We start from the raw sequence: 19,906 nt of genomic DNA, 5'->3' as shown, positions 1-19,906 counted from the left end.
CAATACACAAAATAAACAAATAATACACAAAACACAGTAGGTTGCACACACAATGCTATAAAAAATACATACACTACATACTGTACTTATGTTGCACAGAATACACAAAAAATACATACACTACGCTACACACAATCAATACACAAAATAAACAAATAATACACAAAACACAGTAGGTTGCACACACATTGCTATAAAAAAAATACACTGTACGCACTCTTCACACAAAAAACATAAGTATATATACACACATAATACAAACAATCACATAATATACATACACTACACATACATTGCACACACACTACACATACTACATACACGCACAATTTATTCAAAATACAAACACCGTGTGAAACACACCACGCACATTGCACACACTATATATACACTCCATGCATTACATACTATACAATACATATACTCACTTTAAACACAAAATACACACTATATAAAAAATACACACACTGCACATATGCATACACAAAAGACACACAAACACAGCACGCACACTACACGCTGCTACACACATTGTTACTATACACTACAAACTTCACACAAGCTGCACACACACTATACAAATTTGTATTTTAGTCATGTGTTTAGTAGATGAAAGCAGAATATACACAAAATATACAAACATATGGAAAAATACAGATAATACAAACTGCACACAATATACAAGCACATACACTGTAAAAATAAAACATAGTATACACAAAATAATCAAATGTAGGGAAAATACATGCACAACACACACATTATGCACATACTACACACAAATTACATGCACTACACAAACATTATAAACAAAATGTATACGCACACATATATACACAAAATGCACACACGCACACTACACCCAACACACACTTCACACATACCCACACCTTACTCAAAATACAAACATTGCACTCATGCACACATACACAAAACTATATGCACTGCAAAAACACACATACAAAGACGACACACAACACACACTTCACACATACATACACCACTCAAAATACAAAAAATGTGTTACCCATACACAATACACAAAATATCTACACAAACACAAAATACAAACACCGCGCTATACACACATTATACAAAAAATACACACACCACACATATACTAAACACACTATACACAAAATCACAAACTATAAAAAATACACATTACACACATTATACACTATTAAACAAAATACACAATATTATGCACTTCAAACTATACACAATATACAAAAACATACACTATAAAAAGTAAACACAAAATGCACACATTGCACACTATACGTACTATGCACATACTAAACACAAAATATACACATTACACAAACACTATACACAATGTATATACACACTCGCACACACATACACAAAACTCATGGTTTGCAAAAACACACACACATACTACACACAACTCGCACTTCACACATACACACACTATATTCAAAATACAAACATTGTGCTACACATGCACTATACAAAAATACACACCGGACAAAATATCTACACTAATACACAAAATACAAGCACCGCGACAAAATGCACATAGTGCATACGTTATACATATATACATTATATACAAAATACACACATTCTACAAACATATAATCAAAACACAATCTACACACGGTACTTAAAATGAAAACATCACAATATACTGCGCACAATAAATACATTACTCATAATACATACATTTTGTGCAATGCACGTGCATTGCAAACACACATACACACCAACACTTACATTGCACACAATACAGACACCGCTACACACTACACACTACATGCAATACACATATCATACACAATACACACATACACAAAATGCACACTACACATATATACACAAAAGAAAATACAAACAATATATAAAAACACAATACACACAACACATGTCACACACTATACACAAAATACAAGCATTACACATGCACACTACACACAAGCACTTCGCTAAACACGCACTATACAAAAAATATACACATTGGGCACAATATACGTATAATAAACAGACTAAACCCAAACCCATACTACACGCAATATACACACTGCACATACTCATGCATCACAGTACGCTCACTACACATACACACAAAGTATTCACAGTGCAGATATACATACACAAAATATATTGCACATATACATACACAAAATACATGCAATACAAACCCACACTTAACGCAATACACACTTTACACACCACATACAAAATACACAACACACTGCGCGCACACATACATAAAATACATACACTACAAACACACATATACACACTGCACGCAAAATCACAAAGTACACGAAGTTCATACACTAAACCAAAACACACACAATGCGGACACAACACTACACTCACACTATACACAAAATACACGGTGCACATAGTACACACAAACACCTACACCCCAAAATGAATCTAAACATTTCCCTTTATGTGATGGACGATAAAATGTGAGGCAAGATAGAACACTCCTTTGTCTGCATAGAAAATTAGGTGGTGGGGGTTAGCTACTTTTCTTATCTTGTTTCCTAAAAAGTTAGCTCCTCCATAACTCCTACAAAACAAACACAAAAACAAAACAAAATAAACTATATAAATAAGCTGATGAATAAAAACTAAAGACATGAAGTACAACATAAGTAAATAAATACTTAAAAGTGCATATTCAGAGTACCAACTTAAATATGGGATAGCAAGTTATCGATGTTCACCACATAGAAAATATCAAGAGACCATAGAAAATATAAGAAATGTACTTGGTCTTGTTCACTACATAGAAAATATAAGAATGTACTTGGTCATTTTCAATATTATTAAAATCATAATGAGTTTGGTGTTTTAAATTAGGGAATCTTGTTCTCCAACCCTCGAGAGAAACTAAGTATACATTAATAACCCATAAAAAAGTGTTTCTTGTGACAATCAATAGAGAAAAAACCATTGAAACACACACAAATATGACAAATTACAACCACAAAATGAAGAATGCACGCAAACACCCACACCTCAAAACTATTATAAATATTACCCTAAATGTGAAGAACAAGAAAATGTAAAGGGAGATAGTATACTTAATTTTTTGCGTAGAAAGCAAATAAGGGGTGGTGCTAGGATAACACCCCTATACCGGAACCGAGAACCGGCGCAACTTTGGGGTAAGTCCCTACAAAAGTGTACTAGCAGAAAAATCCTAAGAGTATTGGATACAAAAATAACACCTCAATGTTGAAAAGGAGATATCTCAAGAATGCATGAATAATATTTAAATTTTTTAGTGCATCACAAGATTTCCAGAGCGGTTATCAATCGAGGAAGATGTGTGCATCAGTGGATGGATTCCATTCATTGGTGTCAACTCAGTTTGTGATTCTTGCAAAGCCGTATGGTATTTCTAATTAAAACCAATTAGTTTGGTGGATCCTAACAAGTTTTTATTCGCCTCTCTTGTTTTATTTTAATAGTTATTATGGAAATCAAGACAAATTGATGGACAAGAGATTATCACTAGCCACCAGCTGAAATGACTGCTCTAGAAGATCACTTGCTATGGCCCAGCCCTTCAGTGACTTTCCGAGTTGGCTAAATATTGAACCACGTAAAGGTTCCTTGATGTGATGTAAAGGCATTTTCAATCAGCACGCAAAATATATAAAGTAGTGTTCTGACAATTCACAAGATAATTAACATTTATAACACAAGAAAGTAATAAAGCAAAGGTTATCTATACCTACAGGTTACATTAGCAAGACTTCCTGTCAAATGTGCTGCATTTCGTATAAGTTTCTCATCAGGCTCTGTGGCATAGACCTGTCAATTAAAACCACATAACTTCTTTAGCATTCGCATAGTTATATACACTATGGAAAAAAGGGTCCTTCAGAATCAACACATCAGAGATAGAGTAATCAAATTATTTACAAACACATAATCAAGCATGCACACAAACACCCTCACCCCAAATCTTAATCTTAACATAGCCCTTTATGTGAAGGGAAAAAAATGTGAGGGGAAACAAAATACTCCCTTGTTTGCATGGGAAGTTAGGTGATGGGCGTTAGGTATTTCTTCTCTCATCTCACTTCCTTTAGAAGTTAGTAGCTCCTCCTTAACTACTACAAAACAAACAGAAACAAACAAATTCAATTATATAAATCAGCTGTGAATAAAAATAAAGAAATGAAGCACAACATATGTAACAAATACATAAATTGCATATTCAAAAGTATCAACTTAAATACAACCTAATATGTTGGACAACAAATTCCAGATTAAGAATCCAGCTGAGTTTGTAACCTTTTCGGCAGCTGCTATTCGGACTTGTGCTTCATAATATAAAGCCGGCACACATACGTCTAAACATATAAAAATGAGATTGTATCATCAAAATAACTCATTCTAATATCAAGGTTTGTCCCAAGATGCTCGGAAGACAGAATTGCATTAGTAGGATGTGCAGCATTTCCAGGTTCCTGCATTTACAAATTCTACAGGTAAAAAGTGCACAAGCAAACAATGGCATATATATAACAGAATGTTCTCACTTTTGCATAATTGGAAGGTTCCATCAGTAGCTAGCTAAAGCAGGAGGGAATGAAGGAATGATGTCGTTTACAAGAGTTTGTGGACCATTGCCAATTGAAATACGAGATGAGCGAACTGAAAAATGATCACCATAATTTTGCTAATTTGATTCCTTTTAGTTTTTGTTGGTCGGAGGGTTTACTCATAGAAAAACAACAATTAATAATTAACATTTAATCAATAATATAAAAATCAAAAGATGCCATAAACTAAACAAACCTTGTAGGATTCTGGGATCCAACTGGTTCTATCTCGTCAGAGTCGATTTCCGGTGTATGGGGTATAGCACCAATTCCAGTGCTAACAAGGCCAGATGAGTAAATGCTAGCACTCATTTGGTCAGAAGTAGAGATGCAAATTGCCTGGATAATCCACCTCCTGATGAAGCCGAGGGGCAAACTGGAAATGCATTTGAGCTCTGGGTTGATCGATTCTGCCGTGAAAAAAGAGCAATATGCAGCAAAGAAAATGACAAAATGAAATGAGATACCAATAAAGATCACAAAGATAAACTAGATAATATATATTAGAATTTGTCAAAGAATCACCTCATAAACTTGTTGTGAATGTGACACATGCCCTGGCTCTGGATAAAGGGCTCCCGTTTGAAAGTAATCGATCTATTTCCCCATTAAATGGTTTGGACTGCATGTAAACAAGTTTAAAATACAATAAGGAAAAAATACAAACAATATTAATTCCAAACCCATACACAATGGACTAAATTAACACAAGACTTTACCGAAATTTTTCTCAGCTATTTGCTGGTATTATTGCTTTAATAAGTAAATCTCATTCAATACTGAAATAGTGTTCTCAACAAAGGACCGAGTTCTGCTTGCAGCTCAGCCTTGCACTCAACCTGCAATGAACAACAGCAAAAGTTAGATGAGCAGTATGAGCAAACTCAAGTTTGAAATCAAAAGCAAATTTGGTCCCTCGATAGCTGATCTAACTGTCATAGACAAATACAAATGATGGAATAATATTTAAAACTTTGTGTGTATCACAACATTTCCAGAGCGGCTATCAATCGAGGAAGATGTGTGTCAATGGATGGATTCCATTCATCGGTGTCATCGCCGCCTGTGATTCCTGCAAAGCCGTATGGTATTTCTAATTAAAACCAATTAGTTTGGTTGATGCTAACAAGTCTTTTATTCGCATCTCATTTATTTTAATAAAATTATGGAAATAAAGACACATTGTATGAAAGGAGATTACCATTAGTCACCAGCTAAAATGACTGCTCTAGAAGATCATTTGCTATGGCCAAGCCCTGAAGTGACCTTCTGAGTTGGTTTGATACTGGACCACGTAAAGGTTCCTAAATGTGATATACATGCCTTTTTCAATCAGCATACAAGGTATATAAAGTGGTGTTCAGACAATTCACAAGATCATTAACATTTATTAGACAGGAGAGTAATAAAGCAAAGGTTATCTATACCTAATAAGTTACATTAGCAAGACTTCCTACCAACCTTGCTACCATCAAATCTGCTGCATTTTGCATAAGTTTCTCATCCGGCTCCATGGCATGTCCTGCCATTTAAAAACACATAACTTCTTTAGTATTCGCATTGTTATATACACTATTGAAAAAAGGGTCCTTCAGAATCAACACATCGGAGATAGAGTAATCAAATTATTTACAACCACATAATCAAGCATGCACACAAACACCCTCACCCCAAATCTTAACTTAACATTGCCCTTTTAAGTGAAGGAAAAAAAATGTGAGGGGAAACAAAATACTCCCTTGTTTGCATGGGAAGTTAGGTGATGGGGGTTAGGCATTTCTTCTCTCATCTTGCCTCCTTTACAAGTTAGCTCCTCCTTAACTCCTACAAAACAAACACAGAAACAAACCAAGTCAACCATATAGATCAGCTGGTGAATAAAAATAAAGAAATGAAGCACGACATATGTAACAAATACATAAAGTGCATATTCAAAAGTATCAACTTAAATACAACCTAATAAGTTGGACAGCAAGTTCCAGACAAGGAATCCAACAGAATTATTGACCTTTTTCGGCAGAGCTATTCATGCTTGTGCTTCATTATCTAACGCATGCACACAAATGTAGAAATACATAAAAATGAGATTGTATCATCAAAACAACTCATTCCAATATAAAGGAAAAAACATATCAATCTAAACAACATAATAAATATATTTTGCACATTAATTTTACATACCATGTAGGATTGACATCATTCCCACTTCTAGACCGATCCCAGCTTATGAAATTATATAGTCATCATCAGAAATATTATCCTGAGAATCAGTGCATATTTTGAGCAACTCAAGAACAATCTGCTAAAGCTTGGTTCTTTGCAAACAGTTATAGAAGCAGTAATTTACCTACATAGGAATCAAATGTCCATGATGCAAAGCAATGCAGCTTTAGACAAGTAATTAGCTCATTAAATAACATTCATACCTTGTTGGATGTGGATTCTACAATTGAAGTCTAGGTAAAACGCATGATTAAATTAATAGTTGGAAAAATCAGTAAAAGTTTTATGCTCAAACCACCATGTCTTAAAAAAGGAAAACAACATAATAAGTTGACATCAACATATTGGAGGATACCAGTTACCAACTAAGATAATAGTAAAATAAACTTATAGCTATAGTTCGTAATTTTGTACTCCCTCCGTCCAACAATAAGCGAGGCAATATTTTGGGCACGAGATTTAAGGAATTGATAACTAAAGAGTTAAGGCGCATAGTATACATACCTTCTATGAGATAGTATGGTACATACGCAATGCATCACCAAAGGTTATAAATGGCTCAGAGACATTTGTCTCGGGATGCTCGCAAGACAGTTGCATTAGTGGATGTGTAGCATTTCCAGGTTCCTGCATTAATAAAGTGCACAGATAAAAAAGTGCACAAGCAAATAATGGCTAATATATAAAAGAATGTACTCACTTTTGTGTAACTGGAAGGTTCCATTAGTAGATGGCCCAATCAAGAAGGAATGAAGGAATTATGTCATCTTCAAGAGTTTGTGGACCATCGCTAATTACAATGCGAGATGAAGGAACTAAAAACGATCACCATAATTTTACTAATTTGATTCAATTTTGTTTTTATTGCTCGCAGGGTTTAGTCGCAGGAAAACAACAACTAATAATTAATAAATGGTATAAAAATCAAAGAAAACCATAAACTAAACAAACCTTGTAGGAATCTGGGATTCAACAGGATCCATCTCGTCAGAGCAAATTTCAGGTGTGTGGGGAATAGCACCAATTCCAGTGCTAACACTCATTCAGTCAGAAGTAGAGATGCAAATTTCCAGGAAAGTCCACCTACTAATGAAGCGGAGGGGCAATCTGGAAATGCATTTGAGCTCTGGATGGATCGATTCTTGCCTAGAAAATGAGCAAACTGATGCGAACAAAATGAAAAAATGAAATGAGACATAAATAAAGATCACAAAGATGAAAATAGATAATATATATCTGACCACCTGAATCAACTTAGATGTCCTAGAATTTGACAGAGAATCACCTCATAAACTCGTTTTGTGAATGCGACAGGTGGCCTTGCTTAGGACAAAAGGTTCACTTGACCTTGCCCATAAATGCTAGCATAAAAAAAAAGTGGCACAACACTGTCTCTATGCTTTCTCCTAATAGAAAGTTGTTAATCTATTTCCCCATCACTGGTTTGGACTGCATGTATACAAGGTTAAAAAAGGCAACAAGGACAAAATACAAACAATATGAATTCCAAACCCATACTCAATAGACTAAATTAACACAAGCCTTTACCAAAGTTTTTATATCAGTTATTTGCTAGTATTATTGCTTTAAAAAGTAAATCCCATTCAACGGAAAAAACATCAACAACCTCCACGTTCACCACACTACATAGAGAAAATTTCAAACGACCATAGAAAATATATGTACTTGGTCTTGTTCAGCAGCATGTCTTGTTCAGCATCACAAATTCATTTTCACGTATTAAAATATTAATAAGTAAGGTGTTTTAAATTAGGAATCTTAGTTCTCCAACCCTTGAGAGAAACTAAGTCTACACTAATAAACCATTAAAAAGTGTTTCTGGTGACAATTAATAGAGAGAAAACCTTACATATACACACAAATAAGATAAATTACAACCCCAAAAAGAAGAATGCACGCAAACGCCCACACCTCAAAACTATTCTAAACATTACCCTCAATATGAAGGAAGAGAAAATGTAAAGAGGATAGAATACATACTTGTTTGAGTAGAAAGCAAGTAAGGGGTGATGCCGGATCACACCCCTATACCGGAAGTGAGAACTAGGACAACTCTGGGTTAGTTCCTGCAAAAGTTTGTGCTCAAAGTGTACTAGCATAAAAATCCTACGAGTAGTGGTTACAGCTATAACACCTCACTTTTGAAGATCAGAGGACATCTCTATAACTTATCAACACTGAAGTAGCGCTCTCAACACGGGACTGAGTTCTCCTTGCTACGTAGCCTTACACTCAACCTGGAATGAACAGCAGCAGAATTTAGATGAGCAGTACGAGCAAACTCAAGTTTGCAATCTAAATCAAATTTGGTCCCTCGATAGCTGATCAAACTGCCGTAGACAAACACAAATGCTGGAATAATATTTAAAATTTTGAGTGTACCACAACATTTCCAGAGCGGTTATCAATCGAGGAAGTTGTGTATCAATGGATGGATTCCATTCATCGGTGTCAACTCCGTTTGTGATTCCTGCAAAGCCATATGGTATTTCTAATTAAAACCAAATACTTTGGTTGATGCTAACAAGTCTTTATTCGTCTCTCTTGTTATATTAGTTCTTATAGAAATCAAGACACATTGATGGAGATTATCATTAGTCACCTGCTGAAATGACAGCTCTAGAAGACGACTTGCATAGCCAAGCCCCTGAAGTGACATTCTGAGTTGGCTTGATATAGAACCACGTAAAGGTTCCTAAATGTGATGTAAAGGTCTTTTCAATCAGCACGCAAGGTATATAAAGTGGTGTTCTGAAAATTCACAAGATCATTGGCATTTATAACACAAGAAAGTAATAAAGCAAAGGTTATCTATACCTACAAGTTAATTAGCAACACTTCCTGTCAACCTTGCTACCATCATATATGTTGCGTTTCGTATAAGTTTCTCATCAGGCTCCGTGGCATAGCCCTGCCATTTAAAAACACATTTCGTTAGTATTTTCGCATTTTTACAAACACTACTGAAAGAACCCTTCAGAATCAACGAATCAGAGTGAAAGTAATCAAATTATTTACAACCACATAATCAAGCATGCACACAAACAAACTCACCCTATATCTTAATCTTAACATTGCCCTTTATGTGAAGGACAGGATGTGAGGGGAAACAAAATAATCCCTTGTTTGCGTGGGAAATAGGTGATGGGGGTTAGGCATTTCTTCTCTCATCTTGCCTCCTTTACAAGTTAGCTCCTCCTTAACTCCTACAAACAAACACAGAAACAAACAAAATAAATTATACTATAAATCAGCTGGTAAATAAAAAATAAAGAAATTAAGCACAACATATGTAACAAATACTTAAAGTGCATATTCAAAAGTATCAACTTAAATACAAACAAATATACTGGACAGCAAGGTCTAGATAAAGAATCAATTTGTAACCTTTTCGGCAGCTGCTATTCGGACTTGTGCTTCATAATCTAAAGCAGGCACACATATGTTTAAACATATAGAAATGAGATTGTATCATCAAAATAACTCATTCTAATATCAAGGTTCGTCCCAGGATGCTCGAAAGACAGAATTGCATTAGTAGGATGTGCAGCATTTCCAGGTTCCTACATTTATAAATTCCACAGGTAAAAAAGTGCACAAGCAAACAATGGCATATATAAAACAGAATGTGCTCACTTTGCATAACTAGAAGGTTCCATCAGTAGCTAGCCAAAGCAGGAGGGAATGAAGGAATGATGTTGTTTACAGGAGTTTGAGGACCATAAAGGCTAGCATAATAAAAAGTGGCACAACACTCTCTCTGTGCTTTCTGCTAACAGAAAGTAGTTGAACAATTTTCCCATAAATGGTTTGGACTGCATGTAAACAAGGTTAAAATGCACCAAGGACAAAGTACAAACAATATTAATTCCAAACCCATACACAATGGACTAAATTAACACAAGAATTTACTAAAAATTTTATCAGCTATTTGCTAGTATTAATGCTGTAATAAGTAGCAACACAAATTCATTTACACATATCATTAAAATAATTTAAGAAATTCACTTGGTCTTGTACAGCAGCAGCACAAATTCTTTTTCACATATCTTTAAAATATTAAAAAATTATGTGTTTTAAATTAGGGAATCTTAGTTCTCCAGAAGTTAGTAAGCAACCCTTGAGAGAAACTAAGTCTATACTAATTACCCATAAAAAGTGTCAGGTGATAATCAATAGAGAGAAAACCATGCATGCACGCACAATCAGGATAAATTACAAGCACAAAAAGAAAAATGCGCGCAAAACACCCACACCTCAAAACTATTCTAAACATTAACCTCAGGACAAGAAAATGTAAAGGGAGATATAATACTCACTGGTTTGCGTAGAAAGCAAGTAAGGGGGGGCACCAGGATCACACCCCTATACTGGAAGCGAGAACCTAGACAACTCCGGGGTTAGTCCCTAAATATGTGTGAGCTCAAAGTGTACTAGCGGAAAAATCCTACGAGCTATAACATCTCACTGCTAAAGAACAGTGGACATCTCTGAAACTTGATCAACACTGAAGTAGCAATCTCAAAAAAGGACCAAGTTCTGCTTATAGCGCAGCACAGCAGCAGAATTTAGATGAGCAAGCAGTGCGAGCAAACTCAAGTTTGCAATCTATAGAAAATTTGGTCCCGCGATAGTTGATCAAACTATCGTAGACTAACACAACTGCTGGATTAATATTTAAAATTTTGGGTGTATCACAACATTTCCAGAGCGGTTATCAATCGAGGAAATGTGTATCAGTGGATGGATTCCATTCATCGGTGTCAACTCTGTTTGTGTTTCCTTCCTGCAAGGTCACATGTTATTTCTAATTAAAACCAATTAGTCTCGTTGATGAAAACAAGTCTTTATTACCTCACCTCTTTTATCTTAATGGTTATTATGGAAATCAAGCCATTGATGCAAAGGATATTATCATTAGTTACCAGCTGAAATGACTGCTCTAGAAAATCACTTGCTACGGCCAAGCCCTGAAGTGACCTTCTAAGCTCGCTTGATACTAAACCAAGTAAAGGTTCCTAAATGTGATGCAAGGGCCTCTGCAAAAAACACACAAGGTATATAAAGTGATGTTTTGACAAATTCACAAGATCATTAACAATTAACACAAGAAAGTAATATAGCAAAGGTTATCTATACCTTAATGATACCATCAAATGTGCTGCATTTAGTATAAGTTTCTCATCAGGCTCCATGGTATAGTCCTGCCATTTAAAAGCACATAATTTCTTTAACATTTACAATGTTATATACACTACAGAAAAAAGGACCCTTCAGAATCAACGAATCAGAAAAAGTAATCAAATTATTTCCTGCAGGAAAATTGTTTCTAAAATCAAGCAATGTAAGAAACTTCTCCAATATGTATGTCCAATCGTTGATTTGATTTTCCTACATGTGCTTATATGATTTCTGGAGTCACCCAGCCATAGAAGTAGCAATAAGCTGGCATCGCAGAAATATTAAAATCTTGAGAAAGATCAGCGGAAGTGGAGAGTTAATGTAATAAATAGATATAGTCTTTAGTTTTCTTGGAAGTGTTTGCATATGACATCTCTGCTATGATAGCATAAATCATTAGTTACCATTTCATACAAAGAAATTGACTTCAAAATTCTGAACTAGCTACTTGATGCTTAAATCAATCCAACACCATACATAAGAAAAAGAAATCATAACCTAAGTGGCACACCATGTCACAGTATATAATACATGAAATTTTGGCTATACATCATGACAAATCCTACAACAAAACCAGACTATGGATTCAATAATTCCATGCCCAGATTCATACCAAAAAAAAACATTGAACTATTTTTAACACAAAAAATAGTTTCGGTATATTAATTTAGAACAATCAGTAAATAAGATCTAACCAAAATGTACTGCTTCCTTTCAGGGTACTTTAAAAAAAATTGTATTCCTCAAAAGATTAGCAAACATATAGTCGTATATAGACTGTTCCCTATTTAAAAAATGACCACATCCCTTCAGAGAATTAAGCATTTTACTAACGAAATGCTAAAATGCTAGAAGCAATCTCCGTCATATCTAGCATCAGTATTTGGCCATAAAATTCAACACATAGAACTTTGAAATACTGATATCTTACAAGCAAGAATATTCCAGTGACGTGTTCATTTAAAATAGTGGGACAGACTTCCAACAAGGTATTCAAAAGTGATGAAAATATATGTCGCAATATTACCTTTAAAATAGTGGGACAAGCTTCCAAAAAGATATTCAAAAGTGAACCCAAAGGTTGAATGTGACTGGGAGAGAGGTCCTGAACATCCTTCAGAAACTTGATCTATTCCTGGAGGCATGCACATAAACCAGAGCATGAAATTACAATTATAACAGACACAAGATGGCACTGCCAGATGTAAATTCTAAAATTAGTCTTGGCAAATAATATCTCACAGAATGATTTCTTTACACAACAACAGACATTAACTTGCTTTTCTTTGTGTCCTTGGGATCTTAATAGGGAGGGATTTTTAAAAAGAGAAAACACTAACTTCATAGAAAGCATCTTTACTTGACACTAATTGACTGCTCATCCAGCTTCCAAGGCCCATGATTTCTTTTTTAGATGCAAGTACAGCAAACCGAATGCCAAAGTAAAAAGAAACATATCTAGGAAGTACTTGGGAAAGAGTCTGTGAAAACAATTTAATAGATATATTAAGATGCCAAGATTTGACAATCAATGGGGTTTATATATCAAAGAAAAGAAATACTAATATAGCACATTTATGTACAAGGCATATGACACAAAAAATACGATAATAAGTGTATATATTAATTATATAGATGCAAGGTAGCAAGAAGTGAATTAGAAAATGTAGGAAATCACCAGGCACACAGTATAATACCCAAAAATATATGTGATAGATTTATACAGCTGCAAAAAGGCAGCAAAAATTGAATCAAATAAGTTAAAAAATATTCGCTACAACCAACAAGAAGATGATTAAGCAAAGCAGGCTCACCCTTTCCCCGACTTCTTCTAAGTTAAGAACTAAGTCTCCCCCTGCCGCCACACGACTTGCCCCCACCAGGTCGCGGCCCCCAGGTCTTGCTCGTCCACCAGTGCGGAGCATTTTTAACAGCGCTAATATAAACAAGCATAAAGGTAAAAATTGGTTTCCAAAACAAATTCGAGTCTATTTATGCACTAGGCAGTTTCACTGAAAGCACCTGAAGAAGTGATCTCCACATAGTTGGGCCTCGGCCTTCAGATTGACTAAGAAATTCAAGTCTATTTTTGCACGAGGAACTATCACGGAAAGCACCTTAGTTTCACAAGAGATAACATTTGCAAGAGTGAATCTGAATGCTTAGAGAGGTCTTCAAATCAACTAAGAGTAACACGAGAATATGTTGAATTATCTCAGTCGCCTCAAATGCAATAGGATTGGCACACAGCACTTTAATCTGACTCAAACAAAAATTCTTTCCTGCATACAGACAAGAAAATGGTAACAGATTTAGAGGAACATATAGAAAGAATCCAAGGAAATAAAAATAATAAATTGTTGCATGTATTCCACTTCCTACAACTAAACAAAAAGTATATCTAAATGTATGTACAAGGAAGAGAATAGCTAACCACACATCCTGGTATCGTGATCTTCAGATTTAGACAAAGCAAGACCAACTCCAATTTTATCAGGTACCGACAAGCGTAGAGCATCAGAAAGATTTTGCAATAGTCCTTCATTGATGGCTTTAGTATGAACTGAGAGACACTTGATATCGAAGTGGTCAAAATTGTCTTGGAGCAGTAATACGCTACCCTCCATTCCATTGTATACTGTCCGAGGAACAAGTTAGAAAAGTACCCACTCACATCAAACACCCCCAAAACTTAAGTCTTGCTAGCCCTCGAGCAAGTAACACAATAAATCACACTCACAAGATATATTAGATAATCCTCTGCCTCAAGTCACGCCAAACCATATGAATCAGTAGGGAAATTAGGCCGACCCCGAATTCACTCGCGGGTAAAACTTTAGAACAAGAATTGTACACGAACTAATTCCCTAAGAACTAGGCATCCCATGCTTCAATCTAAGTTCATGTTGTGTCCTGGGAGTCTCAAACCATCGTCACTAATTCATAAAGAGAAGTTCTTCTGACTATTCTTTATTTTATGCACATAAGATCTTTCTCCCAAAATCAAGCAAAATTCATTGCTCACAAGTCAATATGATGCACAAATCAAAAGGTCTTATTCATTGGGATGTAACGGGGCTTTTGGTAAAGGTGGGATAATATTTGGTTAAGTAGCTTACCACCATTCTTAAAATACTAGCACATCCATCACAACGTCTTTCACATCTCACTCACTGCGTACAAATTTCTTACAGCTCAACACCCCAAACATGAGATTTTTCGACCATATGTCAACTTATTCTTTTGAGCATTCTTTTATCATTTCTATTTTTTCGCTCAATATTTTTTTTCGAGCCTTGGCTTTTTTTTTACTCAAGAAAGGCTGCTTTTTTATTTTGTTGTTTTTTTCTAGCCTTGGCTTTTTTTAGACATGAAAGGCTGCCTTTTTTTTTCTAGCCTTGGCTTTTTTTACTTATGAAAGGCTGCCTTTTTATTTTTTTCTAGCCTTAGCTTTTTTTTACTTATGAAAGGCTGCCATTTTTTTTAGCCTTGGCTTTTTTTTACTCTTGAAAGGCTGCCTTTTTATTCTATTTTCGTTTGAAGGGACAGTTTTTCACTCACTTTGTATCTCAGTAATACCACCTAATGAATGGTCCAGAACCTCCATCTTTTTCTTGCCACCATAATACCCTCCCAAGAATGTGCTAGCACTTTAATGTTAGTGACTAGGGAAGAAAATATAGGCCAACAAATGGATATAATAAGTAAGCTGATATAAGGACTTCAAAATTTTCAACAAAGAAATTAGTCTTTTGGGGCTCAAACTGGCTCACTAGTGGTTTATGCAGGGTCAGGCATGTGATAATTTGGATATGAGGCCTTTATTCCTATTGCCTAAATCATTTTTATGCACCAATATCAACAAGATTGCAACTCATAAAGCTCTCATTCAGTCGATCGGCCCTATGGCTTTTTCAATTAATTTTTCAAAACCGGAATAGTTCTCTCTCCTTAGCTCAAGAAATCGGGCAACAAAGAACACTGTTATCACTTATTTGAAGCATGGGAAACCTAGGACTCCAGAAGTTAGTAAGCAACAACTAAGTTTGCAGATCAACCCTTGAGAAAAACGAAGTCTACACTAATAACCTCCTCAACTCCTACACAACAAACACAAAACAAACAAAATCAATTATATGAATCAGCTGATAAATAAAAATAATGAAATGAAGCACAACATAAGTAACAAATACTTAAAGTGCATATTCAAAAGCATCCACTTAAATACAACCTAATATGTTGGACAGCAAAATTCTAGATAAAGAATCCGATAGAATTTGCAACCTTTTCGGCAGCTGCTATTCATGCTTGTGCTTCATTATCTAACACATGCACACATATGTAGAAATATATAAAAATGAGGTTTGATCATCAAAACAACTCATTCTAATATCAAGGAAAAACATGAAATCTTAACAAAATTATAAATACATTATGCACATTAATTTTGCATACAATGTAGGATTGACATCATTCCCACATCTAAAGCGAGGCCAGCATGTGAAATCATACAGTGCATCATTGGAGAATTAGTGCGTACTTTGAGCAAATCAAGAACAATATGCTTAAGCTCGGTTCTTTGCAAACAGTTATATAAGTAGTAATTCACTACATAGGAATCTAATGTCCATGATGCAAAATAATGCAGCTTTAGACAAGTAATTAGCTTATTACCTAACACTCATACCATGTTGGATGTGGATTCTTCAATTGAAGTCTAAATCAGTGAGGCTTCCAGGAAGTTCAAAAACATGAGAGGGTTATTTTAGTAATTTCAAGTAGAAGAGGGGACCTTGTTGTGTTCATAGGTCAAACTCAACCTTTCTAATTCCTAAAATCAACTCTAAATTCACAATTTAACAATAGTAAATTTGGTGATGCTAATATTGATTCAGCAGACCTCAACCTACTCGCAATAATCTAAGCAAAAACATTATCAATCTACAAACCCCAAAAAATGATGAACAAATTTATATAAAGAAAAAAAGAAAATACAAATTGATTACCTGAAGACGGCGATGGCTGTTGAGAGGAACGGCGGCGGAGGTTTAGTGAGAGGCTTCTAGGTGCGGGTTGACTCTCCATCTCCTCAATTACTCATTCGAGGCAGCACCAACAAATCCCTGTGCCGAGTTTTCATTGCATCCATCCGCCGATTTATACGCCGTTCAATTTTTACAGAGGAAGGAGGAAAGGGAAGGAAGAGAGAGAGTGCAGAGAAAAGTGAGGGGCGTGAAATGGAAAGGACTCTGCAAAATATTCAAAATATAGAAACGGTATAATCATTAATATTCAAACTTTATTACTATTAAATTCGTAGACAGTCATGTATAAATTCGTAGACAGTCATGTATTAATATTGAAAATTTATTACTACTAAAAAATTGTGAAATTCGTATAACTTAATACTATGAATCAGTTTTAGTTTTGATATATTAAAGAGAGAGAATGGTCAGGGTGAAAGTGATACGAGAGAATGAAATACTTTGTATTGTAACGATCGTAATGGATAATGGCCTGTAGAATTATAGACCAAAATATAATCATTGATCAGATTTGGGATGGGTTATTAGAAATGGGACATCAAATTTCTATAGTTCATTCCTAATTCGAATTACTTAGTTGATGCAGTTAATTATGGTATGAACTAAGTTAGATTACAGATTAAGTGGGATTTCACTCTCATTTTCACCATTTTGTTTTTTCGCTCAATTTCTCTTTCACTCTCAATCTAATTTTGCAATTTCTCCTTAGCAAAAGAAACCTAGGGATAAGGGTTCATTGCACCACCTGACAGTTTAATCCAACTACAAAATGGAGATGCAGACAACACAAATTGGAAAAGGTGGGTGAATCAATTGTTTTAATTTACTTTTCACCATACCTCTACAATCTATCTGATATTTTCTTCATTTGTGGTAGTGTATGAGCTAAAATCTGGAATTAAACCAATGAATTGGAGGTTATATAATCAAAGGTTTGGTGTAGTTTCCACTTCATTTTGATTTTATAGTTCGGTTAAATTTTCGTTTCTCTTAAAACTTTTACTGTTTTGGTTATCAATTTTGGAATTATATGTGATCTGCAAAAAAAATTTGTGTCTTTTGATTGGGTAAATTTGTTTCATCTTAATTTTGTAATATGAATTGATTGTAATATATGAAGTGATTTCGTAAGAATTATATTTGTTTTGAATTTTTCAAAGTAGATTCATAGGAGTATTAACATAAAATGATCCCATATTTAGGTCAACTTATTTCATTATACGATGAAAAATGTTGTTTATTAGATGAAGTGATTTGGTATGATGTGACTGCATTTCATTTGTGGTGAAGCGTAAATATATCTAGATATTAGGTATGTTGTAACTTAATTAATTTTACCAGAATATATTTGTTGTGAGTTCTATTATTTAATTCGACGAAGTTATGCGTATTGGATTTTTGAAACTAGTTTCAGTTGAACATAAAATCGTTCTGTATTAGGGTGAACTTATTAAAATATAAGATGAATAAATTTATTTCTAAAATGATGTAATTTGGTAGCTTTAACTGAATATTGTGCTTTAACCATAAATGTGATTGAAGAAGAGATTAAAGTATACCATGAAGAAATATGATAATATGATGAAGTAATTTGTTGTGTTGTAACAAAACATTGTGTTTTACCATTAAAAAACAAACACAAATCAATACAAATTGATATTAAAGATGTACTATTAGAATCATACAAAATATATAAATCAAAACGAACAATGTTGAACATGCGTCACACGAGAATATTGCTAACATAAGGTATGTAGCATATCATTCCTTATTTCAGGAAATACATTATAAAAATATAATATAATTTGCAGATTTGGGAATACATTACATAAATATAAACGAATTTGCATGGAATAATACACATGCTAATGTTTTTGCATTTATAGTTTATATTTAAAATAGTCTCCTCCGTCTCGTATTACTCGCACTTTTTTTCCGGTCGTAAATTTGGAATTTATTTTTTAGTGTAACTAAATTAGTATTTTAAGTGTAATGAGAGATCACTTAATAAAGGAACACTTAATCTGTTATAATTAAATACCATGATTCTTATTTAAAATAAATATAGTGTAAGTAGTTTGGGACGAAGCGAATCATAAAAGTGCAAGTAACACGGGACGGAGGGAGTATTATTTTGCAGAGGAATGATATGCTACATATCTCTACTTATACGAGCATCACTCTCGTTTGATTCTCGTTTACCGTTGTTCGTTTTTATTTATATATTTAGTTTGATTCTAATACTTTGAAAAATGTTATTGAAAATTTTAATTTCAAAAAATTCATATAAATCACAGTTCGATTTGCTTGTTTTCTCTATAATTTCAAATAAATTAATAAAATAACAAATTAAGCTTTGACTTTTATGAATTTTATAAAATTAAAATTTTCAATAATATTTTTTAAAGGATTAGAATCAAATTTATTTAATTTTAAATCGAAACAAACAACGGTAAATGGCATCAAATGAGAGTGGTGCTCATATAATGAACTCACACTAGAAATGTAGCATATTATTACTTTTATTTTGCATATCTCCATAATTCACAGTTTATATGTATCTATTTAACAATACTATATAAAATATTAGTAAAAATTTTGTTTTCTAGTGAATTTATGTGAAATTGTATACTCCCTCGAATATGCACTTTGGGATCGACACGTGTTTTAATATAAAATGATGAAGTAGGAGAGAGGTAGAGAGAAATAGTAAATAAAGTATTGTTAGTGGAGAATGAGTCTCACCTCATTAGAGAGAAAAGACTTTCCAAAATTAGAAAGTACATATTCTTGTGGGATGGACTAAAAAGGAAAGAGTGCATGTTCTTGAGGGGCGGA

The 19,906-nt window shown here is 34.2% G+C and overlaps 1 long non-coding RNA gene across 1 annotated transcript; it reads right to left on the bottom strand.

The window, feature by feature from the left end:
* Positions 1–2,404: 2,404 nt before the first annotated feature.
* Positions 2,405–17,291, bottom strand: LOC121745397. The gene is made up of 28 exons (XR_006038816.1): positions 17,030–17,291; positions 14,764–16,123; positions 14,458–14,661; positions 14,046–14,305; positions 13,838–13,959; positions 13,051–13,158; positions 11,982–12,046; positions 11,702–11,881; positions 10,479–11,628; positions 10,230–10,405; positions 9,897–10,048; positions 9,660–9,753; positions 9,445–9,537; positions 9,225–9,312; positions 8,977–9,079; positions 8,823–8,908; positions 7,522–8,270; positions 7,326–7,448; positions 6,780–6,858; positions 6,555–6,644; positions 6,026–6,422; positions 5,800–5,902; positions 5,318–5,670; positions 5,124–5,220; positions 4,536–5,008; positions 4,236–4,463; positions 3,722–4,106; positions 2,405–2,548 (listed from the first exon to the last, which is right to left on the bottom strand). It is a non-coding gene; the product is annotated as an uncharacterized LOC121745397 (long non-coding RNA).
* Positions 17,292–19,906: the final 2,615 nt, after the last annotated feature.

The sequence above is a fragment of the Salvia splendens genome, chromosome 8 (assembly GCF_004379255.2).
Source record: "Salvia splendens isolate huo1 chromosome 8, SspV2, whole genome shotgun sequence".
Lineage (NCBI taxonomy): Eukaryota > Viridiplantae > Streptophyta > Magnoliopsida > Lamiales > Lamiaceae > Salvia > Salvia splendens.
Note: the sequence above shows the minus strand (reverse complement) of the source record. Positions and strands in the feature narration are given on the sequence as shown.